Source organism: Zosterops lateralis, assembly GCF_965231275.1.
Source record: "Zosterops lateralis genome assembly, chromosome: 11".
In the NCBI taxonomy this organism is placed as follows: Eukaryota; Metazoa; Chordata; class Aves; order Passeriformes; family Zosteropidae; genus Zosterops; species Zosterops lateralis.
Window position 1 is genome coordinate 10,492,384 of NC_139771.1, and position 23,026 is coordinate 10,515,409.

Below are 23,026 nucleotides of genomic sequence, written 5' to 3' on the forward strand. Positions count from 1 at the left end.
CTCTTGCTCTGGATGGGACAGAGGGGCCAAACTTCCCTTCATAGAGGCCTTATCCACTAAAGTGTATCCATGGCTCTCTGCAGTGGCTCACAGCGCTGCTCTTGAGCTCTATCTCTTCCTACTGAAGCCACCAGGCGTCTTGTAAGGAGCAAATGGACAGATGGACTTGGACTATGCTTATGCTGGATGGCAACACAGTCCATATAGAGCATGCATATAGAATAACTGAACCTTTTCCACAAAGCATCTACCTCAGGCGTAGAAACCAATGTCTCTTTGCTAATTATCCAATAAAAAGATTGAGAGTTACTAAAAAATAAATACCCATTTTCTCAGGGAAACCTTTATAGAATATATGGATGCACCAACCTTTTTGTTTGGTGAATTCTAATTACTGAAAACCCCACAGATGCAAGTAGCTGGACCATGCTTAGACTCTCAGAGGGACACTTGAAAAGCTCTCCTCTAATCACCACACTGCATCAGAGAAGCACTGTTGGAAAAATTCAAGCAAATCCCTTCTGGTTTTGCAAAGGAAGCTCTTATCCAATCCAACCATCTACTGAGAAATTCTGTTTTTGAAGGAAAAGGACCTGTCTCCCATCATGAAAGTTTCCTGCAGCATCTGAGCTGAGCCAAGTGCAAATGAAACCTTGAACCTATGCCCAGAATGATCATCAAGAACTGGAACTTTTAAATTAGGACAATGTAAAATATGCCAATAAAAATTTCTTTACTGCAAGTCCTGGTTTGATGTATAAATCTTGCCTCACGTCCCTCCCAGCCCAGCTAAAATCTGGACTGTGCAAAAACCCCAGGGAAGCCCCACTCACAGTATTTCTGACACAAACCAGGGAGCAGTTGAAATTACAAAGGACAGTTCTCAGATCAAAGAACCCACCTCAATTTGCATGAACTTTTAGAAAAACACCAAAAAAAAGTTGAAAGTTCACTGGGGGACTGACTCTTTCCTGCAATCACCCTCACACAAATCCTATATTTGCCATTTGTCTTGATGGGTGGTAAGGTCTTAGGGCAGGCACCAAAACTTCCTGTGCATTAGTAAAATACCAGCACCATCAGCCTCTGGTTCTAAATGGAGCCTGTGAGTCCTCCCACAGTACAAATAAAATTCATAACCTATCTAAGCCCTAACACAACTTCATGAGGACTCTCCCCTCCTCTATCCATGCTGCTCTAAGTTACTGAGGTGAAATTTAATGAGGTTGGAATGTGAAATTGACTCATGGTATGTCCAAATGATCAGAGACTGGGAAACAAGACACATGATCAGGTCATAGCAGAGCAAAACTGAAAACTGAAAAATTTATAACAGAACTCATCTCTCTCTCATCCCTCCTTTTCTTTAATCACCAGATGTTCTCCATTCAAGTACCTGCTACCCTCTTTGAGATTTAAATTAGGCACATAGTACTCCCAAGAGACATGATCACAGCACAGAAAGGTTAGAGATATGAAAAGAACTAAAAATCCTGTGATGGCAAGCTGGCTTTGGGCATCCTAACTAAGAGCTCAGAAATCTCACTCTTTCCCTTGTATTAGAGTGAGCAGCTTCACAAAAACTCAAACCCCAGATTATCTTCAGGGTTATTGTGAGGTGACTGCAAAGCTTTTTCATCAGGCTGCCGGGGCGGGGGGGGAACGAAAAAAAAAAAAACTTTCTAAATCAGGCCCTTATCATTTATACCACATTACAATCCAAAATGAAAAATTACTTGCTCCAGATTTGATAGAATAAAACATCTTGAGACGCCACAGAAATACCCAATTTTCAATAAAGACATTAAACCTAAGCTTCAAATAAGGAAATAATTACATCGCTTTTGCTTTAAGTTCTAATGTTTAAAGTGTCAGTTTATAAAACTAGGTAAACAACCCCAATTCCTAAGCATACTGCAGCTAATTAGACCTTTTTTGATCTTTTATTTTGTCTAGAAGCTTATTTAACAACTTTACACGAAACTCAAGGTTTTGACACACTAGTGGACAGGGGGAGGGAGGAGACCACAGAAAAGAAAATTTTTCTCTGTTGCTGGCTAAGGTGGGAGGCTGGTCTCTTCCTGAAGCACACTCACTAAGAGCAAGCCTGGGAAACTTTCTAGCCATTAAAACAATTGCCTCTTATTTGAGCTGTCTTGATGGAGACATGATGCAGAACAAAATATTAAAAACTAAATCAAAGCACAAATCAAGTTGTTACAAATGCTCCAGCCAGCTCTACACACACTATTTGTGTGTGTGAATTACTGGTTTAGATGAAGAAGAAGACACAGAAGACCAAACAAAATTACTCCAGAGCACTGGGAGGGGTTGTCTTTACCTGCTACTTCAAATAAACTGGGCACTGGCATTGCAGTATTCCCTGAAGGGCTGCACAGTGCAGAGAGAGGAGGGAGCTGCAGTTTCCTACCTGAGCAGCAATGACCTACACTGCAGAGGAGGGGTCCAACAGGGTCTGGTGGGAGTAGGACAGGCAGTGCTGATCAGAGCAGCAGAGCCCATCCTGTGCAGTACTGCAGCAAAACAAACCTTTGAGCAAGTTGATTTCTGGCAGCAGAAAGCACTAGACAAGATCTCCATGTCCCTTCCAGCCTTCCTTTCCGTGAAGAACTGGCACTAAAATAACCATGGTGACACAGAAGCCACTAGGACTTGGGGACTTGTCACTTCTGTGACCACATCACATCCCCCTTCTTTCTGTAACAGGAGAGACAGACATCCCTATCTCCCTTGAACTCACTGCAGCAGCAAAGTCAGGAGTGACAAGGACAAAAAGCTCCTTGTCCTGTCCTGAAGTTAAACAGCATCCTTAGACTTGAAGGATTTGGGTCGTTGGGCTCGTGCACAGAGAAAAGCAAAAGTCATAAACATCCTTCCCCCCAGTACAACTAAGAGACCCTTCCCCATGTTGGTAATCTCCGCCCTGCCTGGGCAGACCAGCGGGTGTCTCTGCAATCTTTCCCAGAGGATGGCAGTTTCATAGCATCCACCTATACTGCAGCAGCCTTCCCACTCCCCTGGGGTGAGGGTCAGCCCCTAAAGCAGGAAGCCGGGCATGGAGAGGGGAGAGTAACAGAGGGAAGGGAGAGAGGGAGTGAGCTGCTTCAAGCAGCATAGCTGTGTCTGCAGTGACATGCTCCTGTCTGCAAGCAGATCCCATCAAACAAGTATCCAGATAAATCTGAAACAACCATAACCATCTTGATTTACTGATTCAGCTGTGTTAACCCTCTAACAAACCAACCTGGGGCCTGGTGCAAACCTCGGTCCAGTGTTAGTAGCAGACCTCCAGTGTTTCCTTGTCACCACTTAACTGTCTTCAGTCTTGAGGTGGGAAAATCTGGGCTTACCTGATAGCTGAATTTACCTAAGATTCTTTGTTCAAGCAGGAATAAACCTGCTGATGCTGTCAGCCCCCACTGAGCTGTTACAGCCTTCCCGCACCCACTGCCAGGTGGCACCCAGAGGATTCAGACACAGCCCTTGACTGTGTTTCACTTCTCCCACCCTAGGCTCACAACCACTAAGAAAGCTTAAAAAATTGCCAATTTCTTAAAAAAATTGTTTTCCTCACCCAATTCCAAGGCTGTCCTGGCTTGCAACTTCACTTCCTTTTCTCCTCACTCTCCTGCAGGTGCATCAGCTAAATGATGGTTCAACAGAGGAAGGGAAGAAGGAAGTGACCAGACGTGGTACCTGCACAGCAGCAGAGCTATTTCATCCTCATGCTGCACATTGCAGTGTTAATGATTTCAAAGAAAACCATTTGCAAAGCTAAAAGCTTAATGGAGGAACAAAAATCAATTCTGTGCTCACCGAAGTCCCCTGATACTGGAGACTCTAAAGCATCATTCAGGTAGACAACACTGGGCATTCCCTCCTTAACGACTGCCTGCAGATCGTTAGAGACAGGACAGTGCCTTAATTTATTCTCTTTGTCATTCTAATATAGATCTTCCCCTTTTAAATTGTGTTTGTACTTTATACGGCAATCTGGGTTCAGAAACAGAACGAGTCCTAAAAGCTGGATCAATACATCCCACATTACGTTTCAGAAGGGAGGCAGAGAGCACAGTAAAGAAGAGAGGGCCAAATGCCCTGCTGGCAGAAATAGTGAGTTCGTTGATGCTGCTGTTTAAAGTGTGGGTCAAATTATGGACTCAAACTTAGCTGACTATATTTTAAAAAAAAAGGGCGGGGAGGGTGGGATTAAAAAGAAAAAAAAACAAAATATCAAACCAAAACCAATTAAAAACCCTAACACAAACAAAAAAACTATTCATCCTTCTTTTGTCCAGAACAGCTCTCTGCAAATAAATCCAAGCCTTTCCCAAATGTTAATTTATAATGTATCACTGCAATAATGCTGGCAAACAGTACTGTTGGGATGCAGAAACCGAGCAGGAACTGACCCACTCAAGGCAACAAGCCAAAGAGATGAGCCAGCTCACTTGCCTGCTGCCCATGCTGCCTATGGCACAGAAGAATCTCTTCTCCTTTTCCAATACTCCATGCTATCCACATCTCCATATACTCCGTGCTACCCAAACATCTGAGAGTTTTAAGTAATTTATCTGGAACTATTCACAAGTGAAACAGTAAACATAAAGGCTCCTTTTGCCTGAAAGGGCAAACACTGTTTTAAGGTACAAAAACATTAAGGCTCTGTGAATCTACAGAAATTACAATCCCTGGTTCCAGAAACTGCAAATGCTGTGAGTCTGGTCTGTCTCTTTTCAAGAAAAGATTATTCCCAAGGTTTTCTTGTTTGTTTTTGTATGCCAGACTCCTGCCCTCTGAGCAGAGGTGGAGCATAGGAAGGCATTTCCCTGTGTTGGCCACAGTGGGCTTGAAAATTTTCCTAAAGGAAGCAAGCTTAATAAGCAACAGCAATCGGTCCAACAAGCCTCCTCCTTGGCTCCCTATAAACAAGGTACAGAAGGAAGAAGATTAAAAAGGAAATCCCCTTTAAAAAAGCATTCCCCCTCAAAAAACAGTGGAGGGAAGATTTTGAAATAGTGGCCTGTCAATATTTCATTTTGCTCTGTACAACAATGAAATTTCTAAGAGTTTACATGTTGTGGAGTAACTCCAGAATGAAAACTCTTCTATGCATGCAAGTCTTATGCAGCTGTAGTAGTTAAACAAAAACTAGCTCTAGACAGTTTATGGACACTGAAATGATGATCAGGTATGGAAGACAATCTCCAAAAGTTGCAGGGTGAGTACAAAACTAGTCCCTCTCCCCAAGAGAGACAGGTTAGTACACAGTGTTTTGATGTACATAGGTCTCCCCAGGTGCCCTGAGGTGTCCCTGTAATCCAAAATCATTCATGCATCCTTAGAGGAGAGTGTGCAACAGGCACAGAAACTTAACAAAAGTTTGGTTTTTTCTGATCTAATTGATTTAGGTTTCTCAATCTGACATTGCCCTAAGGGTCAGAGATACTCTCTGCTTTTATTACATACAGATGCTAGATCCATATAGCTCCATTCCACAAGAAAGAAATCCCCAAAGATTCCAATTGTTTTAAATAAAAACCCAAGCAAATGAAAAAAACAAACCCTCTCCTACCACCTACTCAACAAGCATATGCAACCCTACCCAAACACTGCTGTTAATGCTCTGCAGTAACACTTGCTCAACACCAAACAAAAGCACCTATAAGTCACCAAGTCAGTTGGTAAAATCAGATCTAATATGTCAAAATATTTCAGTTTCACCCAAATACTCTTGGTTAGTTAGTGCTAAATATTCATTCCATCTCTCAATCCTTCTGCTAGGCAAGCCAGATTTCCTACCAGCAAACAAAGTCAAGCAACGTGTCTAAGATCACAGAGAAATATTGCCTGGACCAAAATAATAACCACCCTCACTCTGCCTTCCTCCAAAAAACAAGGGTCCACTCCTTCCACTTCACAACGTTTCACCTTGGCTTTTATCCACTGATTATTCATCTTATTTCCTCTCTCCTAGAATCCAAATAAATCTGCATGGTGCTAACTGAGTTCCTATGAAACAAATGGTGGAAGAAAGGCATCTCAACCCCCTAATTCCCTGAACAGCTCAGGCAACCCAGGAAAACGAGCTGCCACATGTCCCCTGGGGCCATGCATGGCCCTCAAGGTGACTTCTGTGGGGGAGCACCCACCATTTTCTCAAGGAAGCCCCTGCAGCTCACTCACTGTCCCTGCTTGAGCACTGGGGCTGGAGCCTTCAGTTCTGTCCTGCTGCACTGTCTCCTGGGTTTGATCCAATCCCTGGATCCTTCCACCCATTCTTGGGGGCTGAGGTTCACCAGGGAGCATCAGGACACATTTAAAAAACAATGGCTGAAGAGTGTCCAGAAGTATGAGTACAAGTGCTTTTGTTTCCACAGGAGAAATGTCTACAGAGCTGCATTTAGGGAAAGGGCAAAGAAACATCTGTGTGCTCACAGCAGCAGCAGTACAGGCACAAGCTGCAGCTGCAAAGCCTCTCCAACTTGGCTGGTGCTCTCTCCTAACTGCTGGCATAAATATAGTAACAGGGTTGCACATATGGCAGGCTGTTTAATTTTAGAAATCAAAACTATTGAGTGATTAAGTTAGTCATCCTTCCTCAATTTGGGACCAATACAACACTACCAGAGGCAGTGGTCATAACCACTGTGGTTTGCCAGAGAGAAGGAGGGTGCATATGCTCCTGCAGCAGCAGGGAACACCAGAAACCCCACCCTACTCTGCCCGGCCTGGCTTCTTAAAGTAGGATCAGACAAAAGGAAGAAAATCCAACTTAAACCAGCCTTCAAATGAATACTGAGAGCCTGCAGATCTGCATACATGAACATGCACAGCCTGCAACATGTTTTGGATGTGGTGTGGCAGAACTGCTGCCCTGAACGTGGCACTTTCAAAAAGTGAGATGAAAGTCACACCATGCCAATTGGCCTCTGGAAGTGAGACCCATTCAAATCTCAGTCAGGGATTTGAATTTCCCAAAGGAAACTAATGAAGAGAGAAATGGGAGCCCAGTTCAGCCAACCCAGCTGTCTGGGTGCAAACACACCTGGGTCAGGAGTCCTGCCATGCTCAGCAGCCCAGTCTGTGCCAACATGAACCCACCCATGGCCTTGATGCACCCCAAAAAAAGTTGCTCCCTCTGCAGAGCCTGTGGCTTATTCTCAGCTGCAGCATCAGTGGCACCAGGAGGATGCAGCCCTGCAAAGCCAGTCAGTATCTTTCCCTTCCAGTGAGAACCAATGAATGGAGAAAGCAAACAAGCCATGGAGGGATTTTCTGTTTCTCTAGACAAACACTCTAAGAACAGTTCAAAAGAGGCTAATTAAATTCCAAAATCCCTGCGCAAATACATTAATAATGATTTTGAAATTAGCAGTTAACCAAGGAAGTTTTCAAGGTGGGAAGTGTTTGATACAGAAGAGCATGTGAGAAAGAGCTGCCTAGCCTACGTTAGAGGCAATCTCTCTGGCTAGCACATGTGTTCAGAGGGGTGGGCATAGCAAATGGCCCAGGAGCAGCAGCGTCCCCAGGCTGCAGAGGGACAGAGAGGCCAATCCCCTTCATTCCAAATCACCAGGAAGCCAAGCAAACATTAAATGACATGGCCACGAGTCTAAACTGTTGCTGCATAGCCTCACCAAAGAGTTCCTCCTACCCATTTCCAGGATGAAGGAAAAGCAAAAGACCTTTTTTTCTCTCTTGCTGTCATTATAGGAAAATTCCAAGCAGCAGTTAAATATTTTTTGTTTTCCCACACAATCCTAGGCAAATCAAGAATCTGCTCACCCTGTGCATGAAGCATGAAATGATGAAAAATGGATAACTTGAATTAATTGCTCATATGGCAGTGGAAAAAACTGATATTGTTGCAGGGTCTGCACTCTCATGGTTCATGGAACCTCTCAATGTTAAATGTCATCATTCTCACAAGCAGGAAGGACAATATTACCATTTTTCATTTAATGATGGCAAACCAAGAAAAGAAGGGATGTGAAAAGACCACAAAAGGGAAGTGATGTGCCCTTGTAAACTCCGTGGCAAAGCAAGGACTTAAACCCACTGGCTGAGGCCCTGATCACCAGGTCACCCCATCTTAGTCAAATACCCCACCATGGTCACAAGATTCTCTTATTCTTTTCCTTTTATTCCCTATATGTCTTTTCCCAGCAAAATACAATTATGGTTTTTTTTTTCAGGTAAGATCTCATGAGATACCAATTCATATGCCTGTTAAAACTCAGATCCATTATACCTCTTTTTGCTTTCATTCACTAATTTTATTGTCCTATAAAATAAAAGATTTTCTGGTGAGATACATTTACTGTGCTGTCACTGCTGCTAAAGGCATAGAGCTGCCATCATCTTCCGGAAACAGGTTTGTTTATTTCATAAATCCCGGTTTCAGTATTTTGCTAAATACAGAAATTACATACAGGATAATAAATTCCAGGATCATTCTTCCTTTGGTTCTGTCAAATAGAACTGCAGTTCTTTCCCCAGCCCTGAGGTACCTCTTTAAAAGAGCAGTTAGCAGTCTGATAACTTTAGATAAACCATTTAATTTCCAGAAGGAGCCTTGTCTGTACACACATAGTCTACTGGGTATTCTCCTTTCTCCCTGACTGCTCCCTGTTGGGAAGCAGAGGCTTTGGTTGAGTAACTGGCAGTCTCAGCTTTCTGCATCACAAAGCTGTCTCATTCAAAATTTAAGAATCACTTTCATGAACCATAAGAAACTGTGTAATTTACCTCAGCAGCAATCCAGGTATGCTGTTCTACAGTTTCACAGCCCAGGAGAAGAGGCTCAAAATTTTTAATTTTTTTTCTTTAATTTTTTTTTTTTAATGAAACTAGGAAGGAAAGTAGGAAATAAAGATAGAATAAAAAATGACCAAGAATTGTGAGGCACTGGTTTAGGAGGGTAAACAATGAAAGAGTGGAAAAGCTATGCAGTTTTGACTCCTGTTAAAATGCTCCAAGAAAGGAGAATAACTTAGAGGTAAATTCAGTTGGTATAACTAGAAGAGAAGGAAGGAAGTTAACTGCCAAATTCAACTAGATCACCAGAAAAAGCCTCCAAGCAGTTTGATTCATTATGCCTTCATTATGCCATGGTTAATCCTGCTTAGGGAGAGATTTCACAAGTAAAAGCAGCTCAGATAAAAGAATCCGGAGGTGTGCTCACCATACATGAACACACATCAGCTACCTTTAGCTAAAACTTAATAACATTGATAACAGCAGAAACAAGACAGGACAGCTCAGTGCAAACCAGTTATCAACTTCTCCACAACTTCAGACAGAAGCAGCTCTTCCCAAGACACACATTTCTGTGAGAGCTCCGTCTAACAAAGTGCATGCAAGAGTCAAGATGGCAGAAGAACTCCAGGATGTCAAAGTTTATTTCCTTGTAACTAAATCTCTTTCAAGGTTGCCCTAGGGCTGAGGCAGCTGAGCACAAGGAGCTCTGCCCACGGTGCTCAGGGCAGTCACACCACTTATGTCCCCTCTTGAAATTCCACGTGGGTAAATCAACCTTTTTGCACAAGTGCTGCAAGCACGCGCCTGTCCTGCTAATGGGGAGCTGCTGATCATCCAACCAGGAGAGCCAGTCACCTAGAGAAGGGAGAAGGGCTTGCATCATTTGGGTTTGCACTGGGGCCCTTTGCAGGGCACACAGAGATCCTCCATAGACAGTAGCTTGCTGCCAGTGAGGGAAGGTGGGCAGCAGAATTTCTGAATGGGATAATCCCTTAAAAGGGCAAAAGCATGTTTTGTCCATGCTAATGCTTCTTTTTGTCCACCTGAAAATTACTAGGAACAGCCAGTGTTTAAAAGTGCAGAATAAGACCCCATAAAACCTCCTGTCTGGAATCTAGGGACAATTAATCAAGAATATCAGTGCTTTTGCACAAAAATGTTAGATTTTGTTGTTTGTACTTTGTCATGCATTCTTGGGTAAGGATCTCCCCCCCACTGCTCTCACAGCAGCTAACAGTACGGAACCCCTGAGAAGGGATGGTTGCAGAGTCCTCACTGTAGAGATTTTACAGTCTTTTCCAAATCAGTGACTAGAGACATACCAGGTTAATCCTGATTAGTAACAAACACCTTTGCTGTGATTATATTGGCAATAACCACTTAAGGCTTCTTTTGTTGGGTGGACCGAATTTCATTCTCACAGCTGCGTTGGTATTTTAGCCACTTCTCTATTCTTTTTCTCACTTGTCCGTTCTTCCACATATTTTTATAATTGAGGAAAAGAAAAATGGAAAGATCTAGGAGTGATTATCAGAATAGAAGTCTCCCACTACCACTACTTCTCCCTCCAGCCAAGGATTGCATTCCTGTTGGCTCTCCCTTTCCCTAGAAGAGCTTAGGAGTGCTAAGCCACCTTAAGATCCTCCTTGTTAGAACAGGTCCATCATAACATTAGAGTGAAAAAACAAAATAAATTACAGACCAGCAAGGCTGAGTTGCCAGGAGAATTGTGCTATGCAAACATTTCAGTACTTGCACTACACAGGTATTTGTACACTTTATGGGCTGCTCCTAGAGGCAACAACCCCAGGCTAAGTGCCACTACACAAGGCTTGGGATGTCAGGATGATCTAGCAGTGTGGTGAGTGTGCAAGCACTCAGCTAGACGTTGTGGGGTAGGAATGGAAAGAGCTGGCACATGCAGAGCATCAGTTATTTGGGAACAGAGATAACTCCTTGGCTGTGCCAAAGGTTGCCACACCTCAGTAAGACCATTTGCTCCACCTGTCTGCAGCACACTGTAATATGAAAGAAGACAGAGATTATTTGCAACAGACACTAAGCACAAAGAAGCATCTGCTTTAACCAGCTCTCCTTTTTATCAGAAGAGGTCTGATGTCAGAGCTGAGATGTCTGAAGGTCGGCAACATTGGTCAGTGGGCCAGAGCAGGGCATCCTGGCTCCTGTCTTCTGCTTGGAAGGGTGCTTTTTCTCATAGTCAAAAGCAGGTGAACCAAGATCAAGATTTTGTTCCTCATTCAACACTGACTCACTCTGTAACCTTGAACAAGATCCTACACCACACATTCCCCACGTGGAAATGGTACAACTTATCCATTTCCCTGTGCTTGTGTGCCTGGCGCAACCAGTGCCCATGAGGTTCTTTCAGGTCACTGGCTCAAGGGTGCCAGGCAAGAACAGAATCTGGCTGTTTTAATACATCCTGGGTTTATTCCACACAATGTTAGAGCCTGGGTCAATGTATGTGAACTTTTTCCAGCACTCCATGAGTTCTTCTGTACAGCAAAGTTAAAGGGAGGGAGAGAGAGAGAGAGAGAGAGAGAGAGAGAGGTTCCCATTTGATTGGCTGTGACTAGCTGCAATTAAAAACTATAATTTATTACCCTGGATTATGAGTATAATTTCAATGCAGAGAATTAAGGTTTTCTTCTGAGATGGAAATAAAGATTAATTTTTAATTTCCTTTCTCACTGCACACTTAAGAGCAATGGACTCCATAGAAAACTACAGGTCAAAGTAGTTTTATGGAGGAATGACAATGTTCCATTGCCGAATAATTTAATGCTCTTGCTGCCTTTTTAATATTTGACTGCAGCTCCCTCATGCGAAACAGCAGCAGCAGATGCTGTACACGTTTGCTGCAGCACTCAGGTCAAAGTGACTTTGAAATGACAAAGTTTCACTGCTCAGGACACGCACAGCTTTTGGAGCTCCCTGATGCAGGCAGCTGCCTTCCACAAGAAGGGCACAGGCAGCCCTTCCATCAAGGCAGGCAGCTGGTCTGGAGATGGGGAGAGCAAAGGTGGAATTTAAGGCCGAGGAAAGAGAAGGACACTAAAGCCTGAATGGAATAGGTACACAGCAGGTGCATCCCAGGTCGGACACGGACAGGTACATTCAGATAAAGCAAGAGAAGTATTTCCACCCTGGAAATGCTGCTATAGGACAGCAGGATTCTGTGGGTTTGTCTGCACACAGACTGTGTTATTCTAGTCTGCACAGCATATCAGCAGAACACAGGGGAAAACTGGGAACCATGAGATCATGAATTCACTTGGTCATGGACCATGACTAGGTCACTGCTTGCCAAAACTGCTCCCAGCCCCTGGAGAAAGCAGCCTGGGAAAAGCTGGGAAATCCACAAAAATCACAGAGTAGTTCTGGGTGACCCGTAAAGGAGAATCCAATGCCACATGAGAAAAGAGAGCCAGGCTGTGTGCATCCATTCCTCCAAGAACAAGCACCTCTCAGGACAGGATTTTCTGTTGCTGTTCACAGCAGGCCAATACCAGCATATGCCACAGGCCTAATATTTTACTTTGGGCAACTGGCAGTGAACAAAAACGTCACTGAAATTCAGGAACACTTTAAATCCTTGCTCTGGTAGTAGAATTAAAAAAACCAAACCAACATCAACAAAAGCACAAACAAACAAAAAACCCCACACAAACGAAACAATAAAAGCCTGCCGTACTAATTGTTTGGATTCCAGTTAATTGAATAACCCTGTGCTGACAGAACTGCATCCTCAATGGCCTGGTAACATACAACATAAGCTTTCTATTGCAGGGTTTTAAAATTTATTGGCATCTTATACCTGGCATCTTGGGTTACAAACACAATTAGAGGCCTAAGTGATGCAACTGCTGAGCACTGTGCAGGGTCACCAAGAGGAACATCCCCCAAGGACACAGTGGTGACAGTGCTTTCAATGTGGACCAGATCCTCTGAGTGCCAAAGAGCCCCAGCTCCCTTGGTAGCCTTCAGATGAAGTCTGCTTAAGGAGGGAAGACTTTTTGTGAAGATTTTTTCCCTATGTGAAATCTGTTCACATAGAGATCTTAGAGGAGATTTGGACAGAATAATGAAAAAAGTTCTCAAAGTTTTGGCAGTCCCTCTCCCTCCAGGACTTCCAGGAGGCATGTAAAGTAGATTCATTTTTAGTGCAGAACAACAGCAGAGCTAGGAGCCCAGTTTAGGACAAGTCAACACCTGTCTGCTACTCACATCTCAGCTTATAAATTGATCCTGTGTAAGAGGGCAGTCTCATGAGGCATCTCCTCAAATAAGAAGACAAAAATCAAATGGTGCTGTAATTCACCCAGAAGTCTACACAAACTATATCTCAACCTTTTCATGTTAAGTCTCAAATAGGAGAAATATCACACACAGACAGAGCTTCCTATAACCCTCACTGCCCAGGCAGTGGGACTGCTCTGAGTCTGCTGCTCCTGCAGGGACAGTTCCAGCCATTTGATGTACTTCTGCTCATCAGTCCAGGGAAAGACTCCTCTGAGCTCTCAGGAAAAATCAAGATAAGCAGTTATTTGGAAGCACTCTAGAGAAAGCAGAGGAGCTCAAAAAATTAAGGTAACTGAATGGGGAGTGCTTCTTCCTTCTAGTCAGAGCTGCTTCCCACTCAAACCTCTTGCTTTGTGTGAGAGTTTGGAAAAGAACTGCAGCCAACTGCAGTGACCAGAGCTTCCCCAGTACTTCTTGCAGCAAGGCTGCTGAGCAACACCTGGACTAATTTCTACCTTGGGCATTTATCACATCCTGACACTTTACAGAATTCCTTGCAGATTTCCAGTTGCCTACATCATTTTCTTGTATTGTCTGTCCTAAACAATTGTGTCTAGATATTGTTCTCTTGAATCAATCATGTTTCTATTCCCCTGTGGCTGCCTTTCAGCAGCAACTGAAGCACTCACTAACTACAAGTTCTCTTCTGATGGCTGATGACTCACAAACCCTGCAAAGGTGACACACATGAGCCTGGATGTGACCAGACTTTGGGAGTGTCCAGCTTCATTCAGCCCAAAGCACATAGAATTTTGGCGAGTTTTTCAGAAGTACTTCCCCTGCAGGGATGCTTATGGCCACCTTTGCCAAATACCCCAGATATTGGACCATTTGGGACTCCAGTTTTGGAGCTCTGAGGAAGCAAAGGAGACATAGAACCACCAGCTACAATGGAGCATCTTGCTCATGAGCATTCTTCTTCAGCCCTGTCTCTAGCAGCCCACCCTGGTATAACCATTGCCTGAGTGCAAAGACTGGTGTGTGTCTCCGGAAATGGAGTTTAGATGTTTGTCTTATCTGAACAAATTCAGTGACTGAACATGCTGCACAAAGAGCATGAGTAACCCTGACAAAGCAACTGCCACCTCCTTATCAGAGTCTCCAAAAGGACTGAAAAGAATCAAGCATCAGAGGCTTATCTCTCAAGAGATGTTCAGTGCCCATGCCTGGCTTACCAATCAGCCCTCACTCCCTTTTTCACTAGAGTTCTTTTGCCTTGTTTTTGGTCACACAGGACAGCCTTGCCACTTCCTGAGTGTGGAGGAGTCGTGAGGGGAAGTGGGGTGTGGAGGATGGGCCCCTTTGCCATGCTGTTTTTTCTTGCATTTCTGGACGGTGGAATGTTTTTACCCATGACAATTTTACCATCTTGATAACCATAACAAACGGCCATCCTGGTAGCACGGATGGGTTCTGAAGATTTGCGTGATGACAAAGAAACAGAAGCTGAGGACAGGTTTTCTTGAAGCCACATTAATCTGAGGTCCCTCTGACAGCCTACCTCTGCCCTCAGAGCTCACTTTGGGGTCCTGCTGCCAGTGTGCCAGCTATCTGAAGGAGAAGTGCCCACCCTGAGATGGGAGAAGGTTCCTGGTTGTGGCTTACTACCAGCTCTATATGAGCCTTTTGGGTTAAGGTATTACTCACCAAAAACAGAGCAATCACAAGGGTCACTCCATGATAGTGGGACACATGTGCCAACTGGCATTTTTTGTGCCTGTATCTAATGGCTCAACTCCTTATGTCAGAACCTGCCTGCAAGAAAAAGGTTGGGGTTGGTCCTATACTACCCCCATGGGTAATACTGTTATGATGGTCATAAGCCTCAGCTGATCTCCTATATTCACAATGTTCAAGATGGTACAAATTGAAATGCAGAAAATATCAGCTGTAGAGAAGGAGGATTCTGATTTTCACTCACACCCAAATCTTAACCAAATTGTGCTAAACCAGGTCAGAACAGCCTACATCTACACCTAAAATTTTATTTGATCTCCTTTCACTGCCTCATCCCAAAGTCTCAAATTTCTACAAGAAAATGTGTTGATTTATTTAAACCTAATATACATTCTTGAGACCACTATGAGATTTGACATTTCTTAAACATGAAGAATTTTCTTATTGACCCTTTGTTCTGAATGTCGTAAAGGTATAAAACTATTATCATGCTTTATCCTTAAGACCACCAGCATCTCTCTCCTCAAAATGCACAGTGTAAGGCAGACATCATGAGAAGGATAGTGGAAACACCACAGAGAGAGCTATAGCAACATTACCACTAAGTTACAGGACCATTCCTATTGTCATTTGCCCACATAGGCCTGGGGCCATGACATTTCATTTGCCCCAGGCCTACTAATTAACTAGCAGACCTTCCAGTGACTTTTCCCAGCCATGTTTGAGGACTCAGCAGAGCCACAAGAGCTGCAGTCTGGCCCAGTTTTGTTCCTACGTTCTTGCACGCAGCCCTGAGCAGGTCACTTTACCCCTCACCCTCCCTCTACCCAGCTGTCTGCCCTGGCTGGGACTGTCTCAAGCTAATAGTAGCAAGGTATATCTCCTCAGGCATATTCTGTACCTTGTTCAATGAAGCCTTACTCTGACTTAAGGTCTCTAAGCACTTCTCTGAGATATATATTCAATAATAACATTAAACGGATGCTAACCGGTTGTGCAAATACCTCCATTCATTTCCATATTTTAAAATCTTTCCTCCAGAAAACCCACATAATCAACACAGATGTCTGCCTGTAATCATGCAAGGCTGAATTCATAACAGATGATGTTTATGGAGAAGTCTCACTGAAGAAGCTTTGCACAGCTAAAGTTCTTTTATCAGGCACTCCCCAAGCAGCCCCCCTCTTGTGCTGTGTTCAGCCAAACAGATACAACAGGGGTTGGAGGAGAATTTTCAGCTGGCAGATAATAACCAATACTTGAACCCTTTTTTCCAAATCTGCAGATTGCAGAGGTTTGGCACTCTGGTCATCACAAGCTCAACTTAGCTCATGGCTTCACATCAATCCATACAGGACACTGTGGAGCTCTGCAAGAGTTGCTCAAACCTCTCCAGCAGCTGTACCAGAACGTGAGCTATAATAAAAACTTCTCAGCTGTTTCTCATTAGGTTTTTTCTCTAGGAGGATATGGACCAAGCAAAAATGCTCCCCTCATCTCCAAACCCATTAGCGCTGCCCATTTCAATCACAGTCTGCCACTTCTCACATTCGCCAGCAAACCCAAACGGCCCCTCCCCCAACTCCCAAGTCCGGGAAAGAACTTCCTCAGAGAAAAGTGGAAAAAACTATTTATTTAACAGAGTCACTTAAGGAATGAGTCCAGACCCTTGCCCACAGGGCCTATGCCACAGGTCATGGTTCAACATAAAATGGCCATCTGGCAGCCTTTGCTGCATAGCCCTGAAATAAGCTTTAGAGATTGGATAACTGAGATCTTCTAAAAAAAAATAAAAATAAAAAAGAATTCAGCAGAAACTGTAGGGAGCATTGGCTGGCCACTGCCCATGGGGCACACGTTTCTTGGAAATCAACAAGAGAAGACTTTATCACAGCTCAGACCTACCAAACAGAGCTCTGAAGAAAAATACATCTTGTTTTCAAAGATTTTCCTTGAACAGGCATTGGATGAAGAGAGGAAAAAAACCCAACAAAACCCCTAAGCTCTGATGAGAAAGATAAATTCTCAAAAACAGTGACAGACGCACAGAGCAGATACGAGAGGAAAAGTGCCCCCAAGATCCGATTAGCTCAGTGAATCAGCACTGTGGACAGTATCTCTAAACCAAGCTACTCTTCCCTTTCCCCTCCCACACTCTCCTTCCCATCATTACAAAGTCCTCCCAGCCCACAGCTCTCACCCTGACAAGGGTCTGGTGCTGTCAGTGCTGGCTCACACAAGCCCCTCTGTTGAGGCCAATGAAGTCAATGCTGGTGTAGGCACTTGGCATGGGATAGCTTCCCTCTCCACATGGTTGGTGACACCTGCTTTGAACTTACTTTTAGACTGCATTTGGGACAATTTCTGAGCTCATGCAATTGGAAGGGATTGGGTTGGCATGTAGGGAAAATATCTTTATGTGAAAGATGAGAAATGTCTTCTCTTTATCAAAGGAAGACAAACAGTTGTCGGGTGATGTTCTGATGCGTTTTCAGCCAGAGTGCACCACCTATGCCAACACAGGTTTCCTCCAGCAGTTCTTGGAAGTGTCTTAAGAAGAAGGAAATAAACTTTTTAGAAGGTTTGTTGACTTCATGACCTTAGGGTCTGGAGGCTTGAGTGAAGAAGTGCCCTATTCCCAATTCTAGTGGTCTGGCCCTGTGCACTGGTCAATGATGGCAACTGAAGACACCAACAAGGTATCTCTAAGCCATCCAGTCTGCCATGGACTGTGGTTGTTGGCTGGATGAGGAACCTGCACTAGGCTCTGTGAAGCCACAAGTACATAGGCAGATTAGTTCAGAAAAGTTATGTGATTCAGCCACAGCCAAGGTAGATCTGCTGCAAGTGCTTTCCATCAGCTGAAGCAAGAGAGTACAGCAGCATCCAAGTCAAGCAGCACTGGACAGGCTGCCTCTGCTCTCAGCCTTTCCCTGGGAAAGGGAAAAACTACAAAGGATGTGAAGGAGACAGAGAATATTGCTCTTCCACAGCACTGAGTTTCTTCTTTTCCCAAAGGGAACAAATAACAGCCACTGTGAGCCATAGTACTGACTGGAGCAGAAACCATGAGGGGAAAAATTATCTCCAGAATAACCAATTCTGGTCAAAGAGAGAAGAAGCAGGTGGACGGGTGGCAGGAGGATCCTGTCCTGAGCTGACAGAGGAATTTCAGTCAGGTTTTAGCTATTTACAATCCTCCTGCTAATTAACTAGCAGACCCTTCAGTGAGACAGTTCCCATACTGTAACTGAGTCACATCACTCTTGTGCCAGCCAGAGCAAGTCATAGTTTATAGATGAAAGGGGTACCATTTTGGTCTCTCCAAACTCAAGAGACAAACTTAGGAAGAAAGCCTGGAACAGAAAAATACTGCAGCCTACAAATATTGCAGCCTTGCCAAACCACTAGCAGCAGCTTTACCATGTAAATGTAAAGCTGGTCTCTATTTTCTGCGAGGGTGCTGCTCAAGCCCCTGGCTGTGGAGCAAGCCCAGTGCCACTATACACAGTGGCTCTTCCCAGGCCTCCTTCTGCTCTGTTCTGGGGCCAGGATCAGCAATATTTCTATGGAAATAAGGCCCTAATAGTTGCTCTGGATCCAGCAGGAGGAGCTGGCTAAACACACATTTTTGTCTTAATGTAGGGCCTTAATAAACAGTCAAATAAGACCTGAGTTTGAAAAATCCTGTAGTTTAATGGATTCCCTCGATTCTCAGTATTTCTTTTATTCCCATGGCAACTGATATGAGTCTGATCTGCAGTCCAAATATTTTCTCCTGCCTCCTTTTCTGGTGTAACTGGAAACATGTACAAATTTAATGTTGGCTTGTACAGTTTTTGCAAATACTGTAACACATTTATTTTAAGTAATTGGTGGGAAGCACATTGCATTTTTAAAAAATACATATCAACTGCACTGATGGACAAGCAGAATATCTACATAACTTCAATCTCTAGAACTACTCAAAGGCTTCCTATCCATACATCTGAAGGCTGCAGTGCAGGGACTCAGTTAACTCTTACCTTCAGGCCATGACAGAGTCCATTTGAGCAGGCAGAGGTGCACAGACCAGCCCCTTGGTTGCCCACACCAACTCAGCAGTAGGATTATTAATACTAATAATCATCCTCCTTTCAGGCCCTACTGCTGCTGCCATATCATTTGGCACTTAGTGCCATGGTCTGGTTGACAAGGTGGTGATCAGCCAAAGGTTGGACTCAAAGATATTAGAGGTTGTTTCCAACTTAAATGATTCTGTGACTTGGCAGGAGCAGCAGTTTCTGGTTCCTCTGGTTAATGAAGGCCAAGTTCAACCACAATTCACTTGCCATCCATGAGCTGGAAAAAAATGGAAAGACCCTCACTTTAATTACATGGATTAAACAAAGATGTAGAAAACCACCACCTCACCCTTCAGGTCATCCCTTAAGATTTTGTCATCTGCTGGCCAAACTGCCATGCTGAGTCCTCTTTAATTCCCACCCCATAGTAATAAGGAGCTTTCATGACTAGCTTTTTATTTGGCACACCTACCAATTTATTTAGCAGAGTTTGGATCACTTTTCAAAGGGTCCATGCTCCTGTCACCAAAATATACATTTCCTGAGACCCTTTAAAGCTTTGTAAAATATCTTGCTCAACACCTCCACCCCTTGTGCGAGTTCCATATCCCTTAAATAACAATGGAACAACTTGTTCCCAAGCTTGGAGTAGGCTTTTCCAGGGACTAGGAGGGAAGTAGTAAGGACTTTGCAAAATTGTCAGATATGTGCACCTGCTTACGAGTAGATATTTTGTCCCATATTTTTGTAGTAGAAAAAGAAATCAGAGATTTTACCTGACAACTTCTTACAATCCGGCCAGTGTAAGGTATAATACAGTCCTTTTTTCCCTTGCTTCTCAGATCTCAGGAACGCATGCCAAAAGACTGTCAACTTGTTAAAAGTACATTAATGCAAATTCCAGAGCTTTCAGTTATGTTTATGCTAATAGAAAGCCACCCCCCCCCCCACCCCCCGTGACAGGCCCAAGTGAAGAGTCAGTAACAGGAAAATTAATTCCAGCTGTTGAAAGTGATTTAAAACTAGCTTATTCATAATAATAATAATAATAAGGGGGGAGAAAAAAGAATTCCTGAAATAAAAATAAAAAGGGAAATACGGAAAGCACAAAATCATGTTTACTGCGTGAAAGCAGAAAGGGTTTTCCTGTTGGGAAGAAATCTTCCAAATTTAATCAAGCCTGGTTAGAAGAAAGCTCTAGCTTGTTATCAGGTTGTAAGTGTAGATTAACATGAAAAGAATTAGCTATGTGCACAGCCTGATTTTGCAAAGGAAACACAAGGGGTTTGTGCATGTATTTTGTTTTATATTCCTTATTTCTAATCCACAGGCAAGGAGACCAAATCCAGGCTGCAAACAGGACAGGTAATATTTTAGATAATAATGGTTGCATACTGAAAACTCCAGAGCTCTGGGTGGAGAGGTTAGCACCCCAGGACTGCTGCATTTATTCAATGCCTTTACATACATTTCTGCTGACTTGAGTTCTGAGTGCTTTCTGTGTTTAGACAACCCCAGACTTGGGATCACATACCCCAACTTTGCAGGGGTTTCAGAGTTCAAACCAGGATCTGGTGGTGAATCTGCTGGCTGGCTTGCCATTTCTAAAATGGTCTCAAACATCCATATCCTTGATCTAAATATCCACACCATTTTAATCTGAATTTTTCTTTTTAATTTCCCATCAACAATCCTCCTAAGTCCTGGATTGTGTGTATGTGTAGCCCTAAAAACTGAAGGAACACAACACCTTACAAAATTCAGTTTTGATGTCGAAGGGGAGGCAGTCTTTAAAAATTTGTTTCAGAAAGAGACTTTCACTCATTCAACACCTACAACTGGAACCAGATTTGAAGATGCAAGGTATTCTTCTTTAGCCAAGAGAAGAGAGTTTCCAAAGAACTGGTCTCAGATTACTACAATCTTCCCTGAGTATAGGATCCGCCCTTTCCTGAGGAGCACTTCTTAAAGACCTGAGATCTTATTTAGGGTCCTGCATAGATGCTAAGCCTTATCTTTTCCACAGGGGCATGATCTGGTTAGGTCCATATTCCTTGTTACTTTTGAAGGGACTGATCCAGAGTTCACTGAAATGAACACAAACCTCTCTATTGGCTCAGCAGTTTTCATATCCAGCTTTAAGGGACGGTCTTGCACTTCATTATTGAAACAGCTTAATAAACTCCACAGACTCTGTCTTCACCGCCCTCCTTTCTTAGTTCCATACCCACACCTCGTATCTATTTGCATTTGCCTCAATTTTAAACACCACACATTTTTCACAGGGGTGGATGAAGGGGCAAAGACAAAGAGATGCCATGACTTACATGGAACCTCACCAACTTATGACACTGAGAAATTTACATGCGTGGGTGGATGTGAGGATGAAATGTTGGACCAATTTCAGCGAGAACATTTAGAGAAGCCAAGTCAAACCCGTAGTTATGCAGGAAGTTAGCAAAGGATGCCAGCCCTAACCCTATAAGGAAAGAAATGGGCTGATGAGTTTGTAGGAGAGGTTGCTCCATTTCAAGGCAGGGGGAAGAGGGAAGGAAGTTTCTCTAGAAATTCTCCTAGAATTTCAGAAATTTGCCTCTTTATTGTCAACTAGAGAGGATTAAGACAAACTTTAGAGTATGCCACAGCTCAGTCAAACAATGAAATGGGCAGATTAATTGCTGAAAAGGAGACATCGTTGGTTCAGAGATTGACAGTGCCCCTGACTCACACCATCAGAGGGAGGGGAAAAACAACAATAAAGAAAGCAGGCTATTTCTCAGAGTGCACCCCATGACTTCAGCTAGCTCATGCCAGGAAAGAAGGACACTGTGCATTTTCAGCTGAAGTGTGGGCAGCTAGAACCATCATTTGCACTTAAAAGGGCCATTCAATACTTTATTTACCAAATACAGTTAATCGTGTGGGGAAACAAAGCATTGCAATTTAAATGAAAACCTGATTAATAAAGGAGAAGGAGGGGATATCGTACTTTGCAGGACTGAAAAATGACAGAAGTGTGTGGAAGCAGGAAGGATTTTCTCTAAGAGCTGGTATTTCCTTCCATGGTGCTCACTCAGTCCTTGCTCACACCATTTTGCCGGCACTTGCACACCAGGCTTAACAGGCTCAGGTCATTTACAGGCAAACCATCAGGTTCTTGCTTCTCTGTTCTAATGCAAGTGAGGTTTCTACCTGCCTTCAGTTTCTATGGCCCAAAACCAGCAATGCAAACCCAGGAATTCAAATACTATTAGTTTGGAGAGGTGATGGTGGTGTTTGTTTTTAATAACAATCAGCTTTGTGTTGTTTTTCTCTGCCTTCTGGATCCTGAGTCTGTCAAGCATAACCAAATCACATTTTCAAATTACATACAGAGGTGTGTGGCAGGGTGAAGTTCACACAAACATAAGGGCTAGAAACATACCTTTGAAGTGAAGTTAAAATTCTCAAGCAATTACTTAATTTCCAAAGACCAGACACTAAACAATAACAAATATCCCTATCCTCACTGCAAAGCCTTGTCCTGCAAATCCCCCCCTCCTACATATTTCTTATTCACATAAAGGAAGAATGACCTAAAGAAACTGTTATGATCCAAAATCTGTATCAGAGAGCAGAAGAACAAGTCTCTTTTCCCCAAATGAATGGGGTTTGCTTGAAGGAGGCAAGAATCCTGTGCTGTAAAGATTCAGGAAAAAGTGTGGATAAAAAGCCCAGAAGGAATATGCACACAAGTAGTGTTAGGAGGGCTTCTCTGCCTTTCTTTGTCATGGCTTTTGAGCCCACTGCTCTAGTCAGGATAATGATAGAACACAGGGATTTGAAAACAGATGAAAAAGTAGCTATCACCTCAGCAGCATCCTGGCATCTGCTGGGAAGACTGGAACACTCTGGATCCCACACGCACAGGGTCGGAGTAAAATTCCCCATGTGCTGCCTTGTTCTGTACCCTCCTGCAGAAGACCAGGTTGGCCAAAAAAGCTGGAGCATTTCAAACAACCCTCATACTGCCCACAGCTGATCAACTGTTTCCCCAAATCATCCCAAGGCTGTGCAGCACAAATACACCTCCTGCTGGACCCATTCAAAAAGCTGCAGCTACGGGAGAAAGGAGCTGAGCTCTTTTACAAGGCATTAAGTTTCATTTGCAATTACATGGGATTTTATTGCACTACTGA

General features: G+C 43.5%; 1 protein-coding gene across 5 annotated transcripts in view; it reads right to left on the reverse strand.

The window, feature by feature from the left end:
- The window catches only part of LOC310913847 (uncharacterized protein), a 31,528-nt gene extending 8,734 nt beyond the window's left edge, over window positions 1-22,794 (reverse strand). For 2 of the 5 annotated variants that reach the window (XR_014590912.1, XM_083869634.1), the window contains exon 1: window positions 3,596-3,708. The gene's annotated coding sequence lies outside the window, so the exon portion shown is untranslated. The other 3 variants (XM_083869635.1, XM_083869636.1, XM_083869637.1) reach the window with 3 other exon arrangements.
- Between the last annotated feature and the right edge of the window lie 232 nt (window positions 22,795-23,026).